The sequence below is a fragment of the Thermobia domestica genome, chromosome 11 (genome assembly GCF_964235325.1).
Source record: "Thermobia domestica chromosome 11, izTheDome1.hap1.1, whole genome shotgun sequence".
Lineage (NCBI taxonomy): Eukaryota > Metazoa > Arthropoda > Insecta > Zygentoma > Lepismatidae > Thermobia > Thermobia domestica.
The window spans coordinates 243,929,907-243,957,504 of record NC_137464.1 but is presented as its reverse complement, the minus strand read 5'-3'; the positions used below and the strand labels follow the sequence as shown (position 1 = coordinate 243,957,504).

Sequence of the window (27,598 nt, the reverse complement as noted above, 5' to 3'; positions counted from 1 at the left end):
TAAAATATTTCTTGTGGAGTACTGTAATGTACGGAGCAGGAGGGGCCGAGGTAGCTCAGTGGTAGAACGTTAACCTCTGGTGCGTGGGGTCCTTGGTTCGATCCCCACTCAAGTCAAGTGAACTTTGCGGTAGATAAACACCATGTGCGTGCATTTTATCGCGGTTCTGCCGTTCCCTTCCACTTTCTTGATTATATTCATTTCTCACCATCACCGTCTCCTTTAGCATGATCGTGGGACGTAAAACTCAAAGATTTAATATATTTTCTACGGAACAGGAACTTGAACGCTACACAAACGCGACAAAAAGTAACTAGTGGCTTTCCGAATGACTGTAGAAAAGAAAGAAAAATAGCTAAACCGATTAGAAAAAGCAATGTGAAAGTGCTGGTAAGAGTAATATATATATATATATATATATATATATATATATATATATATATATATATATATATATATATATATATATATATATATATATTGATCTAATTAAAACAGAAAGAGAAAGTGTTCGGTAAATTGGCTGAGAAGAAATTGTATCCTGAAGGATGTGGTAGAGAAGTACGGAGAAAGGAAAAAGATTGTGGATAAAAAAGAATCTACATGGATGGATGGAGGATGAATGGTGTTAAAATGAATTATTCATATCTGGAAACAATGGCGTATATAGAATTTCATCAAGGAGAGTCCAAGCGCCCATATCGTTTCAGGATTTTTTTTTATTTGTATAGGCTTACATAACTTAAAATGATATAGGGCTACATGGTTATTATTTTATTGAACGGAAAGGAGAAATACACCAGGAGTAAACCCTTTCCGCACACCACTTCCTCGAAACAGATTACCTGATGCCCACAGTACATTGTGGACTCATCAGATTGCAGCAAGTCATCTGCTATTAATGGCAGAATAGGTGCAGGTTGCGTCCATGGAATGTTTGGGAGAACATATTTTTTCATTAACAACAGATAACAGATCGAACTATGATTATATAATAATGATGCTTTGGGAACAAAAAAAGTTGCGAGATTGAATAAAATTAAATTATCTTCGTTTTGCCATAATCAACTCGCCTCTTCTACTATATATATATATATATATATATATATATATATATATATATATATATATATATATATATATATTCAGAGTGAGATTGCCTCAAAGCACTTGAGGAAGGATGAAACCTCTGAAAAAAATTAACGACGGTGATGAGGATGATGATGACCAGTTTAAAAGCAGGAGAAATAAATATGGCAACACTGTCTCATTGCTAATGATGACGTGACCGAAAAAAAAAGAGCAGCGAACACTGCGTCATGACTTGCTAAACAAAGCAATGTTGGTTTTTGATGTGTTCCATAAAAAGAAGAATATAAAAAGCGAAGCGGAGAACTACTTTTGTGGAGTTGACGATGATGCCTCTCTCTTTCTGAAGTTGAACAAGGTCACTTCACCACGTGTTTTGGGAAATACCGTTAGATTGATAACCATTCACAGGAAGTGCCATGTGCTTCCCTGCTCCTCCCAATGGCTACCTGATTCTGATTCTTGTAGGCGCACTCCTCGCTCAGTAGAATTAAAAAACAAGAATCAACTGGAGGCTAAACAAGATGGTTTCAAATCGAGCATAAAAGTCTCGCCTCATTGTTCTTCTACGCGTTCCACTACAGTCATTATTCTTCTTCACGCTTCTTATGAGAATGTCTTACGTATTTCATGCGTTGCTCAGTGGTAGCAGATCGCCATAGCTTAGTAGAGTAAGACAGCAAGGGCCCCGATCCCAGGGGAGGAGGGGGACCGGTCCCCCCCAAAGCTCATGTGGGTCCCTTTACTGTATTTGTAAATGTACAATATTTGGCATAATTTGAATACAATTTGTTTTAAAATCCTCATACTCTATGCGGTTTCTCCATCTGAATGTCCCCCCCCCCCGTCAAATTTACAGAGAAATCGGCGCCCTTGTAAGACAGTGGTTCCCAAATGGTGTGTCGAGACACACTAATATGTCACGAAATGTTAGAATTTAAAATCATGGTGGATTTAATAATTAAAATCAATTTTGAGATATACTGTATAGTGCGTTTAATCAAGACAGTTCTGGCGTGGGAGACCCGGGTTCGATTCCCGGCCGGAGCTCATGTGGTTCGGATTCTACGTTAATCAGTAGGTCCACGTCTCATATAGCCTCGCTGCTGAACGGGACGTTAAACTCAAAATCAAATCAAATCAATCAAGACAGTTCGGCAAATGTGTTTGAAGTTCCCATGTTGAATTTTACAATAGTATTCCTTTCTCCCTCTTTTGACAGCATTTGCGGGGTTGCAATGTCTCAACACCCAATATGTTAAACATCAATCTTCTAATCACTCACAGACAGGACAGAATTTGAAACTGTGGCACCTAAGTGCATGGCTATTCGATGAGTTTGCAACGCGGTTCTTATGACTCATCCGTACGCTTGGAATACGCTGACCATGTTTTTATATGTGGATGGCTAATCACAATGCTTTGTAAAAGCGAAAGCAATAAAAGCGCACAAAATACGTACGCTGGAGCGTAGTTGGTGCGTTTCGGAACAATAGACCGTCTGCTGTTTCGGAATAAGTAAAAGATTTCCAAAGGAAAAAAGGAAAGCCGTGTTCCCAGGCAAGGGGATTTTAGCAAGAAAAAGCTGCTTGGAAGATGCTTTGTGCAGAGTATTGGAACTCTGTTATTTTAAAGTACAAAACAAAATTCACAAAAATTCAAAGACATTCTGAAAAATTAGTTAATCACAGAAAAATCTATGTAACACAATTGCGTTATTTCTCGTGATTCGCATGAATGAGAATAAGGTGTGGTAATAAAGCCTGGAAACCCTGACTGGCTCACAGTATGATTTATAACTGGCGAAAGTAAAATTACCGAGATGCCACCTTGGTTGCGTTCGCTGCGGGAGTAACGCATCGGAAACGCGTCCTCGAATAGCCATAGTCTTAGACTTCACATGGAATTGACAATACGGCTGTCAATTGTTTGAAATGAGGGTTCTGGTTGGCCATTTAGTTATCAAAGGGTGTTTTCCACAAGTTCCGCGGATGATGACTTATTTATGGCAAGAGCCACCATATGTTGAAGGCGGCATCCTTTATATACAAACTACACTTCGGTTAAAGAAATAAACTATACCAGCCATCGTCTCCAGCGTCAACAACAATCCTCAGTACTATACAGAGTCACTAATTCATAGAAACTTAAAGTCACCTTATTACAATTTATACTATAAGTAATAGAAATCAAACAAGTGTGTCGCGATGTGTGGGCTTTCAGTAGACCGTGTAGTCATTAAAAAAAGGTTGGGAACAACTGTGCAGAACTTCTTCGCAACTCATAGTGTCAGCTTATTGGCGCTTAGTAGTACTGTACCATTGAGCCGGTACAAACAATAACGTCATTGAAGGTAATTTGACTACTGCCAGCACGAAAAAAGTTTAGCAATAGGAAATATCGGTATCTCGATAGTCATAGACACAGATCATGGGTCGAAATTTACACGTGTTGTGAAGAAGTTCTGCCGCACATTTTGTAATTGCTAGGCGCCCCGTTCTACAATGAATCTCTTCTAGGCGTCATTCAAAACACTGAAAATTTTCATAAAATTTGGGATATCTTCCCTGATTCGGGACAGGTGGCAATCCTAATCACTTGCATAGGAAATGTTTCACTCACTACAAACAGTGCAGTGATGACACGCACTGACTCAAATCCCGGGGAGGGTTGAGGGGTATGTCCCCTGCAATCTTGGAACTGGGGGAGACGGTCCTTCCAATAATCCGATTTGAAATGTGCTTTTTTTGGGGGGGAGAGAAATGCGATGATTTGTAGCCGACTATCACCTCATCTACATCGCCTATATGCAGTATACAACAAGTTCGCCTCAGAAATCAGATTCATCTACCGTAATATGAGTCTCATCTCTCCCTTCAGAATAAACCTCAAATATGCCCGCCTCCCTTCAAATATGCCCGCCTGATCCTCCGGAGCATTGTTTTCCAACTTTATTAATATTTTGAACATCGATATATATATATATATATATATATATATATATATATATATATATATATATATATATATATATATATATATATATATATATATATATATATATATATACTGTATGGGAACGGTCTTACCCGTTCCCCTCAATGTTGAAGACAGATTTCTACCTTGATGACAAGGCTTGTAGGATTTAGCGTACATTTCTTCTATGTCGACATGCTACTGTTGGACAAGAATGGTAACTATATTAAAAAGTAGTACCTCCCAGTGCCTACTAATGTCCATAAATACAAGGTGTTTCAAAACAACACCGACAACGTTTGGGAGGTGATTCCTGACACCAAAATAAGACGAAAAGTATAGACCAACCTGGGTGCACAAATGCTTCCTTATGGAGTTATAGGCTGTCGAAAACATGAAAAAATGAACTTTAAAGACCCATAGCTTCAAAACTATGGGGCCTACCGTTGTTGGGTCAAGGCTACTTAGGAACTAACATGTGCTCTATCCAAAAATACATGTTTCAGAATCCTAAGGTACTCACGCAACAATATTTGTACAGGCAGTTTGGTTACGGGCATATAATCTGAAGTACTCATTAAGTACCTCTATAAAAATTGTTGCGGAAGTACTGCAGGACTCTGAAGTATGTATATTTTAGATAGAGCACATATTAGTTCCTTAGTGAAGTCTTGACCCGACTACGGTAGGCCCGATAGTTTTGGAGCTATGGACCTTTAAAGTTCATTTTCTCACGTTTTCGGCAGCCTATAACTCCGAAAGAAAGCATTTGTGCACCCAGGTTGGTCTATACTTTTTGTCTTATCTTTGTGTCAGGAATCACCTCCCAAACGTTGGCGGTGTTGTTTTGAAACACCCTGTATATCTGCCTGTAGATTAATGTGTGAGGACTGTTCTTAATTTACTTTTTGAATTACCCTCACACATGAGCTCCCACCAGGAATCGAGTATAATTCTCTTGCAACGAAAACGGAAATGTTAACCTTTTACCTACGTAGGTGTTAGTGAGAATGGTGTATAGGTGTGTAGAAAATTTCATGCTGTACTGGGGGAAAAAACAGTATTGTTACAAGAAAAATGAAAGGAAGTCTTTTATTCATATTTTTTGCAAATGTATGCCTAAAGTCGTTTCTATGTAAACAAGATTTGCAGAAATGAAAAATAAGTGTGCAAGCAAAGGTAACGCTGGAAGATAATAATGCTCTTACTCGTACGTTCTTTTCTTGTGATTTATGTTTAAGGAAGCCACCGAATCGTGAATAAATTTATTGTTGAGTTCATTCATTCATTCACGGCTACCGGGACAAAGAAATATTCTGAACATAAATATAATTCAAAATACAGTCTTCTTTCTGCATTGCTGAGGTATCTTATAAGTAGTCTGGTAACAATCTTTGTGTTACAAACAGAGGCGCAAATCTGCCTTCAACATTATTTAATTAAATTAATTATTTAATTATTTTTAATTTAATTATTTAACAATCACCAGATACAGCTCAGAGGCCATTTTACACTGGATAACAACAACATCAACAATAACAATGGAAAGGATTTGGGAAGGTATCGACCAGGGCCTGTTTACTAGGTACTATCCCGGCATTTGCCTGGTAGGACTGAGGGAAACCCTGGAAAGCCTGTCAGGATGGTGGGCAGCAGGATTCGAACCCACGACCTCCCAAATGCGAAGCCAACGCTCTACCACTTGAGCTACTTCGCTCGGTATTGTTTTTTTTTCTTTCTTTCTTTCTTTCTAAACTATGCTCAAAGTTATTGTGAAGTTGAAAAACAATCCTGTGGAGGATCAGGGAACAGAGTTGTCTTCAACATTCGGAGGCGAGCAGATTTGAGACTTATTCTGAGGGGACATCAATTTCATCTTACTTTCCTTTGTGACACTCGGACACAAACCATCACATTTTTTTTTTCAAAAAAAAAAAAATATTTCAAATCGGATTATTGGGGGGACACTCCCTCCAGTTCCAAGATTGAAGGGGACATGTCCCCCTCTCACCCCCAGGATTTGCGCCAGTGGTTACAAAAGACAGTAAAGAGAAACAGGTTGTAATACGATAATCACTATTCCATTTACCAACTCTCTTTCTTCCTGGAATTACTAACAAACCTTATCCAGTCTAGAAAAGATACACTGTTACACTGTAATAAGATCATTGAAATGAGAGAGAAATATTTTACAATAACCGAAAGTGATAAAACATTTCTTTTTAATTATTTGGATTGTTTTACGTATACGGATAGTGTAAAAATGGATGTAAAAAAAACTATTTTATTTACGATGCAATTACATATCGGGGCTCAGTTTTATTAAATTGTCCAAAACACGGGAAATGGTAATTTCAGAATATCTTACTTCCTTATTACGAGCCTTATCCACAGCCGGCATGATAACAGGTGGTCAGGGAGGCTCACATGGAAAGGTCCCACAAGTTGTCCTCAAATCTGATTGCCACATAACACATCTGATAGAGCATCATGAGAAATGAAAATGGGAAAAAATTAAGGTACTATGGATAATAGTGAATTTTAAATCTGTGCATACTTGTATAATGGTGCTATTTCAAAGAAAATATTTTATGCTGAGTTGGCAACACTGCTTCATTTATGGCAACATTGTTTGTGGTTTTCGATTGCGCATTTTGTTCTCATTATATTGTGCAACTTTTGTTTTGATTGCTTTAACGGTTTTCAAGATATTTATTTTAAATGCACATAATTCCATTATATAATTTTTTGGATATTCGAAGTGTGATCCTATCCTTCTGGTCCAAAACATCTTAAATTTTGCTCATTTTCATTACTCATGATTAATTTTCAGATGTACTACCTGGCAATCAGATTTGAGCGACAACTTGTGGGACCTTCCCGAGTCAGTCTCCCTGATGCTTTCAGTTGTTTGCCTGGATAAATACAGTATTCTCTTTTATCTGACATAAAAGGACTAGGAGAACGTCGAATAAGCGAAAATATCGGATAATAGGGAGGCTGTTGAGAAGAAAGCCTATTCAACATCAAACTATGTTATAATTTATCATCTTACGAATCAAATAGTTGGAGCGAAGTTCTCTTTTATTCGAGGTAGGTAAGGGCCGCGGTGACTCAGTGGTAGAGCGATCACCTCGGGTACCTGGTTCGATCCCAGCCCGCGCCAAGTGAACTTTGTGGTGGACAAACACGGTGTGCGTGAGTTTTCTCGAGGTTTTCCCGTTTCCTCCCACTTTCTTCATTCCACTATTTTCATTCGTTTCTCATCCTCATCGTCTCCTTTAGCCTAGCCGGCATAACTGTGGGATGTAAAACTTAAAGATTTCATTTCTTTTTCGATGTAGGCGTTCGTTTGTCCGGATATTCCTCCGGGATCTCTGAACCGTTCTGAACCAAATTTTACATGGTGATCTCGTTCGCGCACTGAGTGTCGTAAGGAATCGCATGTCTCGATTGGACATACCATTGAGGAATAATCAGCGAAAAACGGGATATCGATAGACTTAATTTCAAAAAAGCATTTGGCGCGCGAATTCTCATTGTAAACAATGCAAAACAGAATTTTCAGCATTAGAAATAGGGCGAAGCCCTTTTTGTTTGTTGAACGAATAATGAACAAAAGTCCATCACTTCGCTCCAAATTTGTAAGTATTCCATACCTAGTCATGGTTTACACGCATGAACAGTAATAAAGAATAAATCGATCCATATACTATGATAAAGTCCACTGCACCTAAGGACAGATACATGAGTCACAGTGTAGACGGACACGACACGGCAGAGCAACAAAAAATATACTACGCTCACAACTTACAGTTCTTCTTGCCGATTGACCCCCTTCTTTTGTGTGTGTGTGTGTGTGTGTGTGTGTGTGTGAGTTTACCAAACATTGTTAGGGTCATCTAGTCTAGGAGGCTTAGGTGTGGGCAGATTATATAGCTAGGATGCAAGAAAGTAGAAGCGCTTTCAAAGTCTTGACTGGAAGATCAATCGGAAAACGACCATTAGGAAGACCTAGGCGCCGATGGGAGGACAATATTAAGGTGGATCTATCAGAGATAGGAATGCAAAGTAGAAACTGGATCCAGTTGGCTAAGGATAGAAGTCAGTGGAGAGCTTTTGTGAACGCGGCGTTGAACTTCCGGGTTCTATAGGCCAGAGAGAGAGAGAGAAAGAGAGAGAGAGTTTTAGTATGTGTGATGGTATGTCGAATAATACGGAATGTCGGATCACCAAGACTATACTGTATATGTTTTTAAAAAATAAGAAATTCAATACATTTCATTTCCTTAAAACCAATAAGCAAGTGAGCTTCGTTTCACGTTGTATAACTACGGTAGACTCACAAATTAAGCGAAGTTAATACTGAAACTGATCGAAGTAGATCTACTGTGTAGACTTCCAGTTGTAATACAGGAATAAGATTAAAGACGAAACATTTCGTACCATCTTTTATCTTCTTTTTTGCTGTATTAAGCTTAATTCTTAAACGGAACATATAATTCGAACGCTCAATCGTTTGCAAAAAAAAAAAAAAAAAAAAAAAAAAAAAAAAAAAAAAAAAACTCGCCATCGTTTGACCATTTTTGCCCTATGGAGTACAATGTTGTTTCCGGACATTGTTCTAGTGGATTTCTATTACTTCCGGTAGAGAAGCGAATGAAGCAGGCCCGTATCCAGGGGGGTGTATCCCCCCTACATTTTTACTGGTCCCTACTAAAATTTTCACGGTAAGCTTACAAGTGAACTATAATATGGTGATGAACTATAATGTGGTTGGATCGGGCCCCGCAAAACTTCGACCACCCCCCCCCCTTAAATTTTTGGGCTGGCTACGGGCCTGGAATGAAGGAATCGCCTTTTCTTGCGACGCTGAATCGATTCCTGAAAACCGCTTGTCGTTATCTATTTATCGTTTTTGTTCTAGGGCGATAAACGTTGAAACTGGAAATGGTTAATTTCTATTACTTTCGGTTTAAATATGAATGAAAGGTAAGTGGGTGAGATATAACCTATTCTTGGGAAGCTAAATCGATTAAAAAGAAAACACTTTTCGGTATCTCTTGCCATTTTCGCTCTCATTCTTGTTGACAGACAGACAGGCATGTGGATACAACCGTTCTAAAATATTTCTGATATTGAAACATAATATAATTTGGAAGTCTTAAAAAAACAAAAGTTCCGATTTACCTCTGGGGCAGTTGAACATATCTTAAATTTTTGAAATTTCCCGTTTATTGTCTCCTCGCACGAAGGCGATTTCGAAGTATAGTCATTCTGTTATAAAAATTGTAACTCTACCCTTTGTTCTTCCCGCCTTTTTTTCCTTTCCTCCTAGGGGAAATATATGTAAAGAAAACGACAAAATTTATTTGAAATGGGTAGTCTATATACCAATTTTCATCTCTCTATCCGTCAGAGATTCGAAAGTATCGACATTTTACTGTAGTAATTGTCACCTGTATTTTCTCCCTTCCTCATTGAATTTCCAAAAATCCTTCTTTAGTGATACCTAACGTCACAAATTCTATGCTCTCTCTCTCTCTCTCTCTCTCTCTCTATATATATATATATATATATATATATATATATATATATATATATATATATATATATATATATATATATATATGCATGCATTGTTTCCTCTGTCTGACGTTAGAAAACGCTAATTGCAAAGTTGCCGATGCTGCATGACGATGAAGATTTTCTGGATCGTGTCGTCTTCAGTGATGAATCGACATTTCACCTAAGTGGCGATGTGAACATTTATAACATTCGCATCTGGGGGTCAGGAAATTTCCACAAGATTTGCAACGAGACTCAACTAAATAGAATGTGTTTTGTGCTTATCCCGGTGGAAAGTTTATGGGCCTTTCCATTTCACTGAACCAACTGTAAGTGGTGTTTCTTATCTTAATGTCCTACAACTACGGCTCTTTCCTCAATTGGAAGAAGGTGAACCAGAGAATTTTATTTGACAGTACGATGGCGGGCCGCCTCGCTGACATACAGAAGTACGTAATTGGTTAAACGACGTTGTATTCAACCATTGGATTGGCCGCAAGGAGCCGAATAACAGAGCTTGCTTCGCATGGCCTCCACGTTCACCAGATCTAATGCTACGCGATTGTTTACCTTTGGGGATTTATAAAGGATCATGTGTACGTGCCTCTGCTAGCAGCTGACTTAAGAAAGAGCATTGAAGCAGTAGTTGCAGCAATTGCTGTAAACACACTGATCAATATTTCAGAAGAACACGCCTATCGACTCGATGTGTGCCGTGTGACAAATATATTTATTAATTATTCATTTTTCTTTCTCATTTTCATTTTCCAGACCTCTTTACTATAATTTCTTGCATTATTTTTATTATTATCATACTATGTTTGTTTTTATATGTATTATGCAGTGATGTTCATTTCAACCGGATTGATTAAAATGCCTATTCTAAAAGGATCAACAACTCTGTTATAGGTGACTAATAAATCAATTTTGAAGACTAACCTAACTTCAAATAACATAAAGTGTGTTGGAATGTTGTAGAAGTGAAGTGTATCGCCAATCAAAAAACGACTGGGAAAAACTGATATAGTCTATAAACAGAAATAAATACCATTCTTCATTCAATTTACCTTTTAATATCATGAAGGACTTGCTAATTAAATTAGTTACGAATCATTTAGTAAAATCTGTTAAGTTATGTACACTAATTTTTTAATATCTAGTTCCTGATTGTAAGACGAAGGCAATTAACAGTAAGAACAAGCATGTATATATATAGTAATGTAATGTAAGTTGCTGAATCTTTGTTAAAAGTAATGCGTGAATGCAAAACCCATAATTTATAAATATATATCCTGGATCATGTTGCAATTTAAAGACTTCACTGCGTGACTTCCATGTTAATCTATGCAAAATTCATTTCATTTTCTTATTCGTCACGAGATAAGCATCAATGGCTCCCAATTTTTATCGCTGTTCTATTTGTTACACTTCTTAGTTTATGACTCTCTGTTCTGATTGTTGATATTGCAAACGGGTTTTGTAGAATTACATGTTTCGCATGCCAAATTGCTTTACATACTTTCAAATACCGTAATAAATGACTTCTTTTTTAATTATGCACAAAGATTTATTAGATATGAACTAACGCATAAATACCTTATTTGATGCAACTCCGTACTTTAAGGATGCAACTTTTTATTATATCTTCTGTAGGTATATTGCTATATATTAGAGCACCGGTTCTGAACCAAATTCCTATTACGACCCCCACTTTATCACATCCTCTAGCCAGCGAACCCCTTTATAATTTCTTGTTTGTAATAAGCTTGTGTGAGATTTTTAATATACCTATTGCAGAGATCTCACGATATCCATCTATTTCTATAATAGTAGAATCCATTTCTTGTATATAGTGAATACAGTAACTTCCCTAAAAGCAAATAGATTAAAACCAAAGTTGGTCAGTTCATTCATATTACAAATATCGAATCGGATTAATCATACTGTTTCAAAATGGATGTCGTTTGAAAATTTTAAAACTTCATAACTCCCTTATTTTTGGGTCAACGATAAAAAAAAAAAGTGATTTCTAATTTTGGTTTTAAAACTTGGACAGTTGTTAAAAAGTTATTGAGTATTTTAATTTTCGAGGCCGCCACTTTTGAGTAATATCCGGTATTAGATTCTAATTATATTTATCTCTTCCGCTTATCTTTGAGGCCCCCATGAAACCCTCTCGAGACCCCCTAAATGTTGCGACCCCCAGATTGAGAAATCCTGTATTAGAGTGACCAGATTTAGATAATAATAATAATAATAATAATAATAATAATAATAATAATAATAATAATAATAATAATAATAATAATAAACGGGGCACGGGAAACTGACACAATTTAACGTTGGACTAACTTCACTCAAACGGACATTCACAACATGAGTTCGAACTCAGGCTCACTCGACCTCACACCCACAACATCCTTTCGACCTCACGCTCACAACATTCCGACATCACACTCACTTGACCTCACGCTCATATCATGATTTGGAACTTGCGCTCACTCAACCTAACGCTCACTTTCTGAGGGTGAAATCTAATGAGCGTGAGTTCCGAACTCATGAGATCCAACCTTATGAGTTCTAACACCTTTGAATTTGACAGTCCATAGTGATTGTCATTATCCATGTCAGTGAGGAAAAGTCTCTAGGTTTTCCAAATAATCAGGTGTTTTCATTTATTTGTGAGCAAATCGATTTTCTGACAAAATTTACATTAGCAGCAGAGTGCTTTCTTGTTTTTGCCGAATTAAAACCCATAAATACTCTTCAAAATGCCGTTAAATCAAGAGCATTTGACGTGACGTTTGATTACTCTGCTGGTCATTTCCACATGCTCTTCTTTCACTCTTGCACTAAGGAAGCATGTTTGCCAAATCCATTATGTTTCTCTTGCTTGCAGAATATATTTCGTTCCTGGTAAACACTTATGTCACTCAATTTATTATCCCTCATAACAGTAATTTCCGTTTAATTAGAGAGAAAAGTTTTTTTGTAAACATAATTTTTTGACAATTGCCAACAAAACAAAAAAATGGTGCGTTACTAAAATAATTCCACATTCCAAGTAACCATGTCAGTTTGTTGATTTCGACACTACCATTTTAACATATTTACTGCAAAATACAATAGAGTTAAAGTAGCATCAGGGATTTATCGGAAATTAAAATATAACTCGAGTAACACAGAACTATTGTATCTGAACACAGCCACGTTTTACTGTGCCAGATCCGCTAAGGAAATCTAACCCGAAACCTCCCAATTGTGAAGAAAGAGCGCTAAGCATTAATGTAAGTTCGTTCGGTGTAGTTTTCTTCATTTCTATTTAGTTTAATTGTATATTTATTTATTTATTTGTGAATACATAGTTTTTAGTAATTTCCTGTTTTGGAATTGTGCCTAATTGGAAAGATTTATAGGCCAGGTCTGAAGGCAGGAAGTATATACACTAAACGTTGTTAAGCTGCTTCGACTTTACGTGTCATCCAGCCATTATAGCAGCTGCCAACGCTATTAATTTAATAACAATTTTCAAAATGCCTCTGGCGACACTTCTAGAACAAATCTATTATAAGGAAATGTGTATAAGAGAACTGATAAACTTCTTAATATTTAAGGTGCTCAAGGATACATTAACACCGGTGAAAGTATAAGAATGTCGCCGTTGTCTCCAGTGGAAGGAAATTCACTCTCTGTCGACATCTATTTCACGAACTTTGAATTGGCAAAGCACTGACAAGTAAACCTTACGTTTGGGTGAATCGAGTTACTGACTGAGACACATATGAGAAAGTAGTACTAAATGTGGTCAGTATTTCAGTGAAGTTATAGGTGCGAAGCTCCAGGGGTTTAGGAGATACAGCTACCAGAACATCACATGGAAGTACAGAATAGTCTTCATACAGTTGGAGGTAAAAGCTCTGTAAGACCTCTTGTAGCAACAAAAGGTGAATAACAAATATATGGGTATATATTAGGACTAGGGGGAAGTCATATAGTAAGGGTATACCTGACGACGGCCATCTTGAAATCCGCCATTTTGAATTAAGGTTAAGTTTTTAAAATAGGAATAGGGTCATGTGATACATGATTTAAGGCGCAAATTTAATCAGAAGAACAATGGTGACGTTAATTTTGATTTACGCGCAACTGGTAAAATGTTACAGGGAAATTAAATATTGTTGCGGCATTGTATTAGTCCTTTACTCCACCTTGTAAATTTTGCGTTAATGGTAATAATTAAATAAAAAGCAGGTGGATAAATATTAGGTCTATGGTAAGAGTTGCCTTGATGGCGGCCATATTCAAATCCGTCATTTTGAATCAGACAAAAGTTTTAAACAAAACGCATAACATTGACACCTTATTAATAGCAAATTGACACCTTATTAATAGCAATGTTTTTTTTTTTTTTTTTTTAAGTTGGCCATAATATCCTTGAATCAACTGTATGAATCATCTCCACCAATAAATTCGATTCGTAACTTTTGATTCTCTACGGTACACCTGTTCAAAAAATGATTCGAAAATTTTGGATTGGATAGAGAGAGTAAATATACAAAGAAGTTTTTCGGTAGATTAAACTTTACTTTTGAAAAAAAAAAAAGTTCAAACATGTGGCATATACCGATCAAAGCATCTTATTGAGTTGAATAAAATTTTCATGCGTAGTTTCTGAGAAAATCCAAAAGAATCAAGTGTTTTTTTTTCAGACCTCAAAATGAACGCTGTCTCATTATGAATGATAACCATGGCATATCTTAAGATGAAATTTGATAAGAATATATATATATATATATATATATATATATATATATATATATATATATATATATATATATATATATATAATCATGCATTTCATTATGTAACTAGCAAGATGACAGTACACCGTATTATTAATGAGATATAGCTCAAAATTATGATTAACCGTATAGTTCAATGAGATATCACTTAAAATTACGATTAACAATATGGTTAATGATATATAGCCCAGAATTAACGGTACGGGTACTGAGATATAGCCCAAAATTATTATTAACAGTATGGTTAACGATATATAGCCCACAAAATTAACAGTATGATTAATGAGATATAGCCCAAAATTATGATTAATAGTATGGTTAATGATATGCAACCCAAAATTATTATGAATAGCATGGTTAATGAGATACGTATAGCCCAAAATTATGATTGACAGCATGGTTAATGCGATATAGCCCAAAATTATGATTTAGAGTAGAATGGTTAATGAGACATAACCTAAAATTATTATTAAACTTTATATATTACTTTAACTAGAATATTGTTCAAAAAAGAAACTTTATAATCCAATACATGCCATCGAGTTGAAATAAAACGGAAATTGTAGATAAATTCTTATGAGTAGTTTTCGAGAAAGTCTAATTTTATGGTGCTGAGAAATATACAGTATGTACCTCATTCGTTACAAAAAGAGGATATTTTTTATTCTGCTCAATCATATAGTTTACTTATTTTCGTACTGTTCTAAAAATGACACACATAAACTACTTGAAAGGAAGGCCAACTAAAATAACTCTTTAAGCAAATCTTGTCTATTGTGTATACTGAAAGATTTCAACCTGCTTAATCAGTCGATAACTGACAAAGCTAAATGACTCACCTATAAAAGGTTTAGAAGACCAGTTACATTTTTTCTTCAAGTCAAACAAAAATAAATGGACCAAAACCGAGACGAAGATGTTGCAACATTGTTATTGATGAATGAGTTCATTGGCCCTTTGTGTTATTTCCAGCGGGGATTAACAGAGAGTTGGGGGGAGGGAGACGAATTAAGACCACTTTTGGTGTCAGATAATTTTTCTTCTTTCTTGTAATTGACCTCTCAATATATTGTGCAAATCAGGGTCAAATGGAGTCAAATGAGACAATTTCGGTTGGCAAATCATGTGGAACGAACTTATGTTTCTTCCTTTCTTCTTCTTGCTACAATAAAGTACAATCATGTTAAAAAAAATGTTCAGTAATCTTTCTTTCAAAGGTCCTCCACGTAAAACAATAGGAAGAACATTTTAATATGTCGGCTTCGAACAACGAAGACCAAAAGAAGAGTGAGTGTTGAAAAAATTACACACACACACACACACACACACACACACACACACATATATATATATATATATATATATATATATATATATATATATATATATATATATATACTGTGCGTACTGTATGTAGAGGGTGTTAATGAATGATACCGACAAACTGTAAGAAGAGATGATTCCTTACATGAAAATAAGAGAAAAAGTCCATATGGACCTGTGGGGAAAAGTTCATAGTTTCAGAGCTAGGGCTATCCAAAACCGCGAAAAAGCCAAATTTCAACAGGCCTTATTTCAACGGGATTTATATATCGAACCCAGTTTTCGAGTTTTGAGACGAACATTGACACTTTTGATGCCGTTTAAATCCAAATTCAAAGCCCCGGAACTTTAGGGGAGGGGGGTAAAATAAATAAAAATGATCGAAAATGCCTGATATCAGACAGCGCTTTAGTAATAGTAAAAAGCAGGGTGGAAAAAATCATGATTTTTTTAAACAAATAATTTTTGTTGATTTGTTTTATTTAAATCGATTTTTTAAATTTAAATCAAATCTTTCTTCTCGCGTAATACAAGTCACGAACTGAAGATAAAACATTAAGAATTAATATAAAATGTTAATTATGCCATTTAAATGAAAGTCTTGGACTTGAATTTTGAATTGATTGCCAGTCGTTAACTTATTTCAATCCCAAATAGAGATGCAAGCATTCGAAAAAAAAAAAAAAAAACGTCTTTTTTGGTGGGGGAAACTCGGTTTTTTCTGCTTCGCTTTTTTGCTTGGAAAATGTTGGGCATTTTACCAAATTCTGCTTTAAATTGATAAAGCAGGTTTTGTTTCGCTTCTCTACAATACAAAAACTCATTTAAGTAGTAGTGGATGCTCATAATAATACAAAACCTCGAAAATAAACATGAATTTCGAAAACATATTTCAAACAATTTTAATTTTTAACACATTTTTGTTATGAATTCCAAAAAATTAATCCATGTATATAATAAGTTGCAGTTAAGTTTTAACTTTCATATGCATTATAAGCAATATTTTTTGTTGTGAATTAAAAATACAAAAACAAGGGAAAACTGTTGCATGACATACAGAATTTATTGTACTATGTGTGTGAGTTCAAACAAATAACACATCGGGGTTATAATAATATATTTACTGAACAAACGTACAAAACAAATTTAAGTTTCGACGCCGTAGCCTTCTGAAAAATAACCCGTTCTTCTCCTTATTCATTACGTATATCAAGTGGCTCAAGTGGTACAACGTTGGCTTCGCATTCGGGAGGACATGGGTTCGATTGCCGCTGCCGACCATCCTGACTGAGGTTTTCCAGTGTTTTCCTCAGTCCTACCAGGCAAATGCCGGAATGGTACCTACTAAAACAGTCCCTGGCCGATACCTTCACAAATCCTTTCCATGTTAGATATCCAGTATAAATAAATAGCCTCTGAGCTGCATCTGGTGATTGTTAAATAAATAAATAAATAAATATCATTCCCTCGTCAATCTGTTATAGCCTATAAGTTTATTATGTCTGACTTCCGAGATTTTCATAAACATTGGTACTAGAGTAACAACGACAAATAATCATTGTTTTATTACAATTCAACATATTACCTTAAAAGACTTTAAAAAAATGCAATCTTTGTATGGGACGCTCAAAAATCACCTAATTTGTTAATGAACCTCTTGCTTCCGCCTTTGCTACTCCTACAGAAACTTCTTTGAAATGGAACAGAAATGTTGAAACTGTATTTTCTATTCATTTATTACATACGTAATAATCTGTTACCACCTATCAGGTGCTTCGGACCTGCAAATCGGTAAAGTCCCAAATTCTGTAATGCACTGACTGTTCCTTAAGCTTGTTTAGAGTCAGGAAAGTACTGAATTTTCTGTTCATGGACCATAACGTAATACTGTTCATCTGAGCGTTTGGTTTCCAAGGCTCTGGAACATATAACCACCATTACGGTTTACCCAGTCCTGAAGGTTTCTGAATTTTTAAAAGAATTCAACGTGTCATTACAAAACTTTCCTTAAAAAAAAACAAAACAAAAAAAAAAACTACGTAATACATTTAAGCACAACAAATATGAATGTGTTATTAGCTTTTCCGCTTCTATTGGGAAATCCGGGATTCAGTCCCGCATTTGACCGTTCTGACAAAGTTCTTAATTCCATCTGTGAATGTAGAGTGTATTGTGATTCCTGGCTGATTTCATTTCTTATGTTTTAAATTGTTGTTATTACTAATTACCAGCAATGAGGGATTTGCGAAAGGGGCTAGGATGGGGGTGTCTTTCGGACTGAAGCCTGTTCTCCGAAATTACGGAATTTCTAAAACAAACGAAATTTTAGTTATGTCTTTACTCATAAACTTCAAGCTCCTCTCAAATGAAAATCAGGCATTTTTAGAAAAAAATCTAACCATTAAAAAGAAAAAAACCCTCCCAAAACACTTTTCTAAATCCGTACTGATTATTTGTATAAAATGGTATTTAAGGTTGCATCCGGAAGATTATTGCTACATCATTATCTGGGAACAAACAAACAGACGCGTACACAAAAGAATTTTTGTCTTAAATGTCCATGGTGATTTTCTCGTTGGAATAGTTTACGATTTAAAAACCTTATGTTACGAAGATAAGAAAGCAGAATTCCTCCCTTACCCGTTCAAAACGGGATCTTCCCTAATCGTCCTCTGCATGAAACACTCGTTTTCATACTGTGCTGTACATACATTTGCGTCTTATTGTATTATGATTATTTTCCATAATTGAAATAACACAACAGAGGCTGGATTTTACTTATTTTCACTTTAAATTAATTTATTTCGGAATTTGATTTAAATCAACGATTTTTATTTAAAAAATCAAGTGATTTAAATCTCGATTTAAATCGTGATTTAAATCAGACTGATTTAAATCAATTCACCCTGGTAAAAAGTGACTGACTAACGGAAGATATTACTAATTTTTCTGATTTTAACCCAGCGAAGCAGGTAATTGACCCTAGTATTACAATATGTGTATAAAAACCTGAAAATATGAACTTGGGAGGTTGAACCCCCCCCTTGACGAATTTCTACGTACACCATTGTCCTGTAGGCTATTAATGGAAGTGAATGCTTATAAAAGACAGTTGAAAAGGAATGAGCGTAAAAACTGAAGAACACCGAGAACACTCCCAAAAATTCTCGAATACTTCCCGAGAGAACCTCTCTGTTGTCCACCAGAAAATCATATGTGTGGGATCACGGGCGTCTGCAGCGGGAGGTAAGAGGGCCAATTGTTTTTCTTTTGATTTTGGAAAGGGGTTCGGTTTTTCGAAATGCATACCAAAACATATTAGATGTGGTTATTCACCTACTACATAATTTAATATATAATTTCTGAGTTAATAAAATTATCTAATGTGTGTCAATAATAATTGTTTTACATGAAGTATTATATGCATATATACAGCATTATATGCATATAAGATGTGTATATTCGCAACTTCGCTTATATGTCAGTCTTTTGCCTCCTCTGGGAAAAAATCCTATCGGCGTTCCTGACTGGGATCAACCCCTCGTAAACTCCTGGCGGCGTTTCCGACTGGGATCAGCCCCTGGAAAAAGCCTCGCGGCGTTCCTAACTGGGATCAATACCTGAAAAAACCTTTGGAGGCGTTCCTGATTGGGATCAACCCCTGGAAAACTCCTGGCGGCGTTTCTGACTGTGATGGCCCCTGGAAAAAATCCTGGCGGCGTTTCTGACTGGGACCAACCCCTGGAAAAACTTCTGGCGCCGTTTCTGACTGGGACCAACCCCTGGAAAAACGTCTGGCGGCGTTGCTGACTGGGATCAACCCCCGGAAAATATCCTGCCGATGTTCCTGACTGGGATCAAGCCAGGAACCTCTCACATCACAGATAATTGTTCCGTACTGAGCTACTCTGTATCCTGTGTGTGTGTTAAAAATTACATTAAAAACAGAAATGATACCATGGTAACTCAGTGATAGAGTTTCACCTCTAGTGCAAGGGGCCCCTGGTTCGGTCCTGAAGCATGTGAGTTGGTGGTGGACAACATCGTTTCTATAAATTTTCTCAGAATTATTCCGTTTTGTACCAAATTCCCATTCCATCAATTCCCTTCATAATTATTAACTTTCAAAAATTATCCACGGGGCATAATTGTGGGACGTAAAACTGAAAGACTATCTATATATTAAAATGCTAGGTTTATATATTTGTGGTCCATAAAAGTTTATATGTTTGTGGCGAATAATTTCGACAATGAGATCTCGAAAACCACAAGTACCAGAAACATGCCATTTTCGCTGATCGATTTTTTTTTTTTTTTTTTTTGTAATTTGCCAGTTCTCATTCAAATTTTCAAAAAGAAGAAACTTGTCTTTATTTTTCTATTCCACATTTTAGGCGTCGTTTTGACTCTATTAGTTTAATATTTCCACTAGGACGTAAAGGTTGATAACCTTGTGAAAGGCAACCGGTAGAGCAGCTATGTATAGCGGGTTGATGGACTTTTCAGGCGCTTTGCTTTAATCTGAATGACAAAACCTATTGCAAGCTGGTAACTTCGAAGGCTTGTGGACCCACGATGAGCAGTACTCGGATATGGAATTATACCGTAAGAAAAAAATATTTGCATTTGCATCATCTATTACTTATCCAAGTTTGCTACAAATTCACCCCAACATTCTATATATTAAAATACTCCATTTATATGTTTGTCTATAACAAATCACTCCCTTTAAGAGTCTTCCTGTCCTTTACTTGTGTTCGTAAAGCGACTTGCACAGATATAGTGAGAAGTGGGAAGGAGATTCACGTTCATATCAGAACTGTGCGCTGTGTAAATAGCGTAGGTTCAGTTAGTACCTATTTAAAAAGTGATATATCACTGAAACGCACTGCATTAACTTTCTTTATATTAGCAAGATAATTTCTAATGTTCCTCCAGCTCCACTTTCATACCTCCAGCTTTAGAAACAGACATAAATAATGTATACTCATGTTCAAATACCTTGGTTACCCACATCCCTTTGAACAGCCATGCATTCTTATCGATAGTTGGAATTCAATATCGAACAAACTTAAATCTTCATTCGTCAATTGAGCAATATTTATCTTTCCAGACAGTACCACTAGTGACAGTGGCGCCATCATTTGAGCTAGAATCAAACTATTTGAATGCCCAAAACAACCTTAAAAGTATCGTAATTTCTTTGTTACGGTCGCGAGAATATAGCCTCCTTACGAAGAAGAGGATGATTAATTTTTCTTTCCTTTTATTCCCCGAAAAAGGCAATACCAATCGCTCACAATTTTCAAATACCTTATCGGCAGGGGAAGGAAGGTGTTTCAATAGCCGTAAAAGAAATAAAATATGGAATCATTTTAATGTATTACCAATTTACCCCTTTCAATTTTAGTTAAATGTAACTACAACGTATTTTGCGTACAATGTGTATCTTCAGATGAAAAATACAGGTTTTCGTTTATCTTAACAGAAATCCAAGCACGTCGTAATGGGAGGAGCAGTGGGTAATAAAAACCGTAACACTGTGTATGCATCTTATTTAGTGTAGCTCAGCCGCCATCTACTTGCTACTGTGCACGTTTTTGATCATTAAGTAAATGTGTTCTCTAATGGAGTTTCTCTGTCACTATCACAACATATTGCTCTTTTTACATCTCTATAATGTCTAAAACTTAATCCGCAGAAGAGGCAAGAGCTTTCACAGTAACAAAATAGAAGGAAAAGTAATTATTTCCTTTTGAGAACCTCAAATTGCATACTCTTTTTGAGGTTTTGTCCTACCATTCTTGCCCTTTACTTTAAATATGATAATATGTGAATGGATAATGAACGAATACAAAAAGAACACTACGGAACTTTCATGCTTTAAGCAAGAATCGAACCCACGACAGAGAAGTTTCGTGATCACTAGTTAAAAAAAACATAAATTACTTGATCATGCCAGGAAGCTTCGAGGAGTTAGAAATAAATAAAATGAATTACTTAAGTTTTACATCCTACACTTATGTCGGCTAGGCTAAAGGAGATGGTGATGGGGAGAAATGAATGCAATGGTGGAATAAACAAAAAGTTGGAGAAACGAGACAACTCCGAGAAAACCCACGAGCACGGTGTTTCTCCATCACAAAGTCCAATTGGCGCGAGCTGGGATGGATCCAGGGACGCCACGCACGAAAGATGAACGGCCTACCACTGAGCCATCATGGCCCCACCGAGGAGTTAGAATATTATCGTTTGACGTACCAAGTTCTAGGTTCAATTCTGTCTGAGAAACTATTATTCATCAGGTCAAAGAGAGAAGCAAGATTATGCAGTGGTGGAGCGCTCAGCTCTAGTCCCAAGGGCCATTAGTTAGACTCTGCACCGATGGGGTTGTTTTGAACAACGTCGTATTCATGGGTTCTCCAATTTCCTGTCACCGACTTCATTCCATAAAATATTCCAACTTTTAGCATCCACGACAAAATCGCGGCATGTTAAGCGAAATATTTCATTTCATTGGGCTATGGAATTATGGTCAAATAATTTCCTTTGTTTTCTTGTAAATTTAACAACTTTGCAGGAGGATAGCTATGGTCCCATTGCTTGGTTGTGCGCCCACTTCTTTCCCCCTTCCATGCTGCGAAGATTGCACAGCAACAATACAGGTCAAATTATGACGTTAATAGTCCAGTATTAAGTCTCAGAAGAGAAAACTTACGGATAATAATGATACTGAAATACAGAGAAAATTTCAATGGATATTACTGTATCTTGGAGTTAAAAGGATATGAATATTCTATTTCGTATATCCTATATGTACAGGTCTGCGTGGATGAGGAAATTCGCATCAATACAACATTTTGTGGATTTATAGCACTATTACCCTTTCGGGCAAATACCCACCAGAACAAAATTGTGCTTTCAAAACTCTACGATAAATTTGAAGTGCTAAGGTGATTTTATGTATGCGAGTTTGTTTCATGTGACTTAGTCTTGTTTCTCAACGATTTTCTATCTCCATTTCACCTTTGCGTTCTGAACAAAGACGCTTATGTCTAACGATTAACTTATATACATCCATGTCTTACTATAAAATTTATTGACAAATACCGTATTTCGTACCAACCTGACAATTTTCTTGTCAGATATCAGTATTTGAAGTGACCAAATAAGTATGTATCTTTTTTATTATTCTGATATGTTTCTGCACACATTTTATTTAGCGTACACTTGACTTACAAAAGGAAAAGATTCCAACTTAATGCTTAGCTTAAATTTTATTGATATTATATCAGAATTCACGAAACTATTTTAAAAATCATAATTGTCATAGAACAAACAACTATATTATTGGCGGATGAGGGTAACCGGACGCGATTACGGTTGCGGATGCGATATTTTATATCCACGTCGTGTTAAACAGCAAAGATACTGCCATAATGCCTATTACTTCTGCAACCCATATTGCTTTTGTACATATTGGTTGCATGACGTGTAGGATAATATCCATAATTTAGAATAATATCTATATATATAAAAGAGAACGCACAAATCCTTTGTTACCTCATCACGCTAATACGGCTGAACCAATTTCTTTTATTTTTGGGGGGTTATTAGGATTTGGACCCTAGATGGTTTTTATCATATCACTTTAATTTTTAATTACCAGTGTCTTGAGATAATTGACCATTCAAGTGTCCATAACGTACAAATCCTTTGTTAGTTCATCATAGGTAAAAATAAACGTATTTATATGCAACCCGCATGACCGTGTCACTCGGCGGGTTAACATAAATGACAGGTGATATAATGTTAACATTTACTGCAATCTACTATGGTTTTTATCATATCACTTGAAAGCGAAAACTTCCGGGGTGACCGCAGCGAAGCGGGGCGGGTTAACATAAATGACAGGCGATATAATGTTAACATTTAATGCAATCTTCTATGGTTTTTATCATATCACTTGAAAGCGAAATAGTAAAAATTATCTAAGTAACAAAGTTTATTGCGTTCCGGGGTGACCGCAGCGAAGCGGGGTGAACGCTGCTAGTTTAGAATAATATAAGTTTTCCCCCTTTAATAATGATCCTAAAGTCTGTTTCAGGCAACCAGATAGTAAACTCCCCTACCTCCCACCACTTACCGTTGGAGAAGGGAAAACAAGTTGTTGATTTTCACAGGGAGGGAAGCTTTTCTAATAAACAGACTCGTGTAAACTCTAAATTCGTACGTCAATTCGCTCGCACCTTTATGTTGAGAAAGCACTGCTGTTCCTTTTGGCTATCAATCCCGAGTGGAAGACGGAAACACCAACATTCACGTCTACTTGAGCGTGGTGGGGGGAAAACTTTTTCCTATCAGGTTATGTGAAACAGATTATAGTGTGTGAAATTGTTGCCATAATCCCTACTACTTCTGCAACCCATATTGCTCTTATGCATATTGGATGCATAACATGTAGGATAATATCCATAATTTAAAATAATGTGAGTTTTCCCCTTTAATTATGATCCTAGTGTGTGAAATTGTTGCCATAATCCCTACTACTTCTGCAACCCATATTGCTTTTATGCATATTGGATGCATAACATGTAGGATAATATCCATAATTTAAAATAATGTGAGTTTTCCCCTTTAATTATGATCCTAATGTGTGGAATTGTTGCCATAATCCCTACTACTTCTGCAACCCATATTGCTTTTATACATATTGGATGCATAACATGTAGGATAATATCCATAATTTAGAATAATGTGAGCTTTCCTCCCTTTAATAATGATCCCGGTATGTGAAATCGCTGCCATAATGCCTACTACGTCTGCAACCCGCATTGCTTTTATACATATTGGATGCATAACTGTAGGATAATAGCCATAATTTAGAATGAATGAATGATGAGTTTCTTCCCCGTTTAATAATGACCCTAGTATGTGAAATCACATTTGAATAGTTCACTTCTTAGCTATAACGATTACATAATTAAATCCAGAATGTATGAACCTTAAAAATAATAGGATAAAACAATGGTTTTGCGAAAGAAAATATATATACTTGTTTTTTTTTGAATGGAATTTATATTTTTAAACAAAAAAATTAAAACAAATGCCAATACACCAATCTGTAATGATATTTTCTACCTAGGATACATATTTGATGTCTCCTCTCTACAATCATTTACATTCGACGAAATTCAACAGCCTCTACTCTGGTGTAGAGGCTAGCGCGTGGGCTTTTAGTATACCCGATCCGAGTTCGATTGGAGAATACAATAATAATAATAATAATAATAATAATAATAATAATAATAATAATAATAATAATAATAATAATAATAATTTCCCAATCATTCATTTCCATTAATTATCCGTTTTCTTTAGCCTGAAAAGCATAATCGTAGGACATTAAACTAAAATTTTACTTTATTTCATTCGACGAAATTCAAATTCAAGTGGGTGAGATTCAACTGGTGCTATTCTAGCACCTAACCTTCTCATTATAACTTTTCCTCGATCTTATTGAACTCCATGGTTATGAAGGACGAGTTCTACCGATATTATTACTTCGGTGGGCTTCGAATCAGCGCCGAGGCTCGAATCTAGTACAGTTAGTGAGTATACAGACCGTCGTACGAGATCAATCCTCACATTATAGACCAGTTATTCTCAAACTTTCCGATAACGCGGACCCCCTGTTCGATTGGAAAGTGATCTGCGGGTCCCCTTGCAATGCTATCTGAAATTTCACATGGTATTAAAAAAATATACTAATTAAAATTACCATTGAGAAAAAAAAAGATTAAGAAAAATAATGCAATATGTAATTTATTTTAAAGATACACGGTTATTTTCTAGTGAACGACATTTCAATTGAAAATTTTAAGACTGAAAATCAATGTCTTTCAATTTCGGCTTCAGGGCAGAAATTTAGTAAAATAGGAAAACATTTAAATTCACAAACGTAGGTATAATTTCTAATTGCTTTCTTTTCAGTAACTGAAAAAATTACTTGTTGCATAATAGCTGTGAGTTCCATTTTAATACAACATATTTCAATTTTTAGGCGTCGCGGACCCTCTGGCTAGGTCCCGCGGACCCCACGTTGAGAACTACTGCTGTAGACTACACTATCTCGCCTCTAAGAGACCTGGGTTACAGAAACGTGTCAACATTCCTGCCATTTGTCAATAAGAGGAAAAAGGTAATATAATAATAATAATAATAATAATAATAATAATAATAATAATAATAATAATAATAATAATAATAATAATAATAATAATAATAAAAGTAGGAAACGCCCAAAAGAGTAAATATGCTAATTAAATATGAAATAATAATGAAGTAAATGAAAAGTTCTAAAGAAGAATTAAAACTAGGACATATTTGAAGATTACAACATACTTGAAGAAAATAGATACAAAGTCAGTAAACATACAGGAAAAGTAAGACGAATAATACGCTGTTTAATGTTGCATTAGATATCATTAGTGCTATACGATAGTCTCATATTTTTCAACAAGAAAACTTCTTAAAATAATTGAACAACTTTTTAACTTTTAATTGTTTTAGGCAGTGCGTTCCAAGGGTTCCTACCACAGAGGGGTTTTAGGCTACAGGTTACGCCCATGAGAATATTTAGGGGACACATAATTTTTCATTGAAAATGGTACAATCAAACTGAAGAATCGTAAACCAGGAGAAGAAGAGGGTAGATTTGGGGGAGAATGGTAAATCTGGGCAAGAAGTGTAAATTTGAGGGAAAATGGTAAATCTGGGGAAGAAATGTAAACTGCGGGGAGAATGGGGAATTTGGAGGGAGAAAGGTAAGATTAGGGGCGAATGGTAAATTTGGAGGGTTTGATAAATTTGTGGGAATGGTAAACCTGAGGAAAAAATGTAAATTTGGGGAAAGGGTAAATTTTGGGTCAAGAATGGTAAATTTGTGGGAAGAGTTATACATTTGGGGGAAGAATGGTTAATTTGTGGGAAGAGTGGTAAATTGGGGAGAAAGATAAATTTAGGGGGAGGATTGGTAAATTTGGGGAGGAAAAATGTAAATTTGAGGGAAGAATGGTAAATTTTGGGAGGGGAAATGTAAATTTGAGGGAAGAGTGGTAAATTTTGGGGAGAATGGTAAATTTGGGAGGAGAAAGGTAAATTTGACAGAGAATGGTAAATTTGGGAACAGAATAGTACTTTGGGTGGTTGCGCCCAAGTTTTTGGAGAGGATGCGTACAATGTCCTTAGTACTGATATAGAGATACCTATGTATATCCCTCTAATTGATTTGTCTTAGTGTATATGTATATACATTACAATTATGACTTCTGAAAGAATAAATTTATGATTGAAATTTAGATTGTATTGAGGATACTTCACTATCAAAATCTTATGAATAAAACAACAGTGCAGGTATATCTCCATGTTGACATCACCAAAATATTATTAGTGATCAAACATTTTCCACTTTTTCCTTTAAACACACATCATCGGTTATCTCACAGATCGCTTGCATAGTGGAACGTTGCAGGACCGTTATGCTTCTTGGACTGTACCGAAATTTTCCATGTTGTTTGCTATATAGTTTCTCCAGAAGATCTGTATAAACATAGATCTTTACATCAACGGAATACCCTTCCTTTCGGCCAAAAGAGAAGACAACATTGTTTGGAGCTGTTATTTGGTAGTGTCTGGGTCCTTAGTCAAATTGCTCTCATAGATCGCCCTTTGTTAGTATATGATTAGTGTATGTAAGTTTAATATGGAAGAGTCAGCTTCGATTCCCGAATGGAACTTCCGTTATTTAGATCGCAGGTCTACGTCTCATAGCATCAGTG

General features: G+C 35.9%; 1 protein-coding gene across 1 annotated transcript in view; it reads right to left on the bottom strand.

Annotated features, from left to right (window-relative positions):
* The window catches only part of LOC145664877 (salivary peroxidase/catechol oxidase-like), a 227,966-nt gene that overhangs the window by 199,383 nt on the left and 985 nt on the right, over window positions 1–27,598 (bottom strand). The window lies entirely within an intron of this gene.